Source organism: Musa acuminata, chromosome BXJ2-9 (genome assembly GCF_036884655.1).
Source record: "Musa acuminata AAA Group cultivar baxijiao chromosome BXJ2-9, Cavendish_Baxijiao_AAA, whole genome shotgun sequence".
In the NCBI taxonomy this organism is placed as follows: domain Eukaryota; kingdom Viridiplantae; phylum Streptophyta; class Magnoliopsida; order Zingiberales; family Musaceae; genus Musa; species Musa acuminata.
Genome location: NC_088346.1, coordinates 48,720,162 through 48,724,165, shown reverse-complemented (window position 1 = coordinate 48,724,165; position 4,004 = coordinate 48,720,162).

Below are 4,004 nucleotides of genomic sequence, written 5' to 3'. Positions count from 1 at the left end.
TCCTCATCAGGACAGGTAAACCATGTCACTAAAGCTGTAATGATGATGAGGATTACAATCCTTTCCCTTCGGTGCATCATTTCATGGCGGGGTTCGGAGCCAAGAAAGTCTGTGTCGCAGGTGATGGAAGAGACAAGTTGTCCTGGACTCGGGAGTTGTCGCAGTCCATAGCGAGTCCTTTTAGCTTTGCAGCAGTATCTATTGGCTGGCCACGAGGCCTAGGCATCATGAAGTATTGGGACATCTGCAAGTGAAAGAAATATCATAATTAAGAAGCATATAATCTTCCAAAAAAGAGTGATAAGACTATTACTTTTTATTTATCTTATCCATATCTCTCAGCCTAAGCTCTTAGATGGCCAAACAGATGCCGAGGCCTAACATGATAGTGTCATAGTTAGAAGAGTTTCCTAAATATCTCGATGCTAAGCCACTCCTCTCAGTCACCAAATTCTCTACGCTGAGCTGAGGTAAATGGAGAGAGCAAACACAAATTAAAACTATGGTCCTAAGGTTTCTCTCCAGTGTCGTTTCATTTGCTTCTCATTTCCATGCTTTTACTTTGAATCTCTTTTTCTATGTTGGCCACTGAGTTCTCCATTAATCCCAAAGCGAATTATAAGCTCCACCATCTCAGAAAACGAGCCATAATTGTTATTGCTGTTCCCAATCACTCACAAGTTTCAACTCCCAGCATAATAAGCTTGACACCCCTCAAGAACAATAATAATAATAAGATACACAGTTTGTTTCTGCTCCCTACTGGCAAACTAGTTTCAGTGGAGGGTGCTGTCTCAGCCATGAGCAAATTGCTTTAGAAAAAAGTAGTCCAAAAGAAATTAGTTCCTCTCGATGTCATGACAAGGAATCATGATAGATTGAAGTGGAAGTCATGATCTGCTCATCTTGGGCAAGAAATTTATTCAAGTGGAAGTCTTTTCTTCTGTGTGCTGATCGATTGAAGAGTTTGCTGCACTCCCTGACATCTATGAATCTGGCCTTTTGTGATGCATTTCCTCCATCTGTCACTGTTGGTAGCTAATTAAGGACCAGTGACACCAAAGTACATACCAAGCCAAATCTAAGACAAGACAGTGAAGTGATAAGATTTTATAACAACTCATGTAGTCAAGTTATTGTGATTCTTTTGTCAACTGTCCACAGAATTCACCTTCTCCACAATTTTTGTTTTGTTTTGTTTTTTTTATGCTAACTTGCTTTGAGATTGTTCTCTACTTTGATTTCAATAGATTTACCAGATGAGAAGATCTTTCATCTACACCAGTATGGATCCAACACCTGATTCTTCATCCAAATTATTGGGCATGGAAGTGATGTTGCTTAGATTTATATTCTGATTTTGTTGATGATCCTTTATCATACCACTCAAGAGCTAGTTAACAATTTTCTTGCCACCAAATCTGCAAAAGAAAATTCCAAGTCCTCATGTCACATGAATTAAATAAAGTGAGACATTTCTTTTCTTTTGGGGGTGGGGGGGGGGGGGGTGTCTTTGATGACAAATAGTTTCAGCTAATGTATAAACAGATCATGCATGCATGCATTAAGAGGTTTGAAGCAAGCATTTCCAAGACCCAATGATGTCCCCAGTGCATGCATGAGCTGAATTCAAATCTACTTAGGAAAGGTGTGCTTGAAGATGAGATGTGGAGGAAATCTCTATGAAATCTACCCCAAATCCTCATATCTTGTCATGAGTTTGTCCCATAGCAAGCATTAGGCTCATTTCAATTACTTTTAGGTCTTGGATGTTCTTGTAGTGACCTCTTTAGTCACATTGGGTGATAACGTTACTTCATGTCGCCATGGGAAGTGGAAACCACACAAAAATGGTAAGGCCCACCCACCACATATATGGTTCGTTCCATGTGTCGAATTTACATTTGTTAGGTTTTGTTCATCATATGGACACTTTGATGTAGTCAATCAAACATCTCAATTATTTGAAGTTTGGCTTCTTTTGTCATGCACAAGTCATTTGAATAGACAAATTAAGAGCACTAATTTTTTTTTCTTATCAAAACTATAAATTGCATACCTATCTTTCTTTTCTTTTGCTTCTAGATTATAAATAATTTTGATTTGATTGATAATGATGTACTAAACCGATTTAGACTTAAAATCTTATCTAATATATTTTACATGACATATTGGACTCACTATGGGTCGAGGATTCGAAATCTTATCCAATATTTTTTTTTATTTACTAAAGAATTAACTTATTAAAGGTTGTGATGAGCATCTTGATCGGAAATATTTTATTAGACTAAAAGGTCTTGGGGTTAAATCTTGTTTTGACTACTTGTTCTTTCTTAAAAACACAATGTTGCTTTTATCTTTAGCATAATTGTTCTATAAAAATGCTAAAAATAAATATGAGGGAACAAATAATGAATTGAAATAACAAATAAATTTGTAAACATTTAATATTTTAATATTTAAAAACCCAATGTTAATGGGACATATATGAAATATCTAAATATTTGAAAATATATGTATTTATATTATTAAATTTTAGAAGGGTACATTATACATTTATAAATTTTGAATGGATAAATATATAAAACCCTTAATATTCCTCCTATGAGATTTATAAGATTTAAACCATATAAAAATTTAAAACTTAAATCGATGCACTTAAACGATCGATTATCCCTAATAATAAGTTCGTCAAATAACATTCACATAAATATTTACTACATCAAACCTTATAAGCATTACATTTATTTCCTCCCATCAAAATCATAGATAATTCACTCCTTATGATTTGACACCTCAATAAGGACCAAAACTATCACACTCTTATTGTAAAGAAATATTTACAAATTTTGTACATTTTTTATAAATTCATATATATATATATATATATATATATATATATATATATATCATACAATCATTTGAATAATTTTTATAGTAAAACATAAGTTGATAGAAATAATTTTAGTGCAAAATTTTATCATTAACTAATTATAAATATAACTGAAAATTCACATATAAAGTTACATATGTTGGAATGCTAAAAATTATGACCAAATTGTATCGGATGATAATATCCCGAATATGCCTAACCCTTTGGTAATAAATAACATATTTATCTAAATTAATCTATGATCTTATAACTAATTTATAGTGTCTACACCATAGCCAAAATCACTAAACAATTAAAAACCATTTAAGATAACATATCAATATAGGCTTTCAATGCATAAGTCCTTATACATCATCTTAAATATGACAAATAATCTAATGTTCGAAACTACAATAATCAAACATTTTTAAAATTCTTTTAAATAAATATAATATTAAAATAGATTTTTAAAAACTAATAATTCATTCAACACTGGCAAATCATATTATTGGAAATATGTACATTATTAATTTGTTGCTTGCTAGCACAATGATCAAGATCCTCTCACATTTCTTAGATCATTAAAAGTAGCATAAATCAATATAATAAAGAATAAATCCTAAAATCATATTAATCATTAATTTATCCTTTTTTTTCTTTTCTATCCTCAACGATAATCATTTATATTAATATTTTATTTTATTCTTTAATATCATATTGCAGAATTAAATCAATTGTTCTATAATCCTACTTACTTTTTTCAATAAATAGGAAATCGTAATTACTCAAAAATGTATATAAATATAATTTCTTTGAATATAAGCTGACTATTTTGATATAAAAACAAGACATGGGTAAGATCATATTGTTTTTTCTCATTTTTCTTCTTCTTCTTCTTCTTCTTCTTCTTCTTTTCTCCATATTTTTCTTCTTCTTTTCCCCCTTTTACTTCTCCTTACTTTGGCACAACCTTTTTCTTTCCATTCCTTTTCCTCTCACTCACCACGTCAAGCCTTTCTCTATATTTCTCTTTTCTTCTCTTCCTCTCTCTTTGTTCTTCCCTTTCTTTCTTTTATTTTGTCTTTTCTCTCTCTAGGCGCTGTGTTTCTTCATTTTATATAGACTTTCTTTC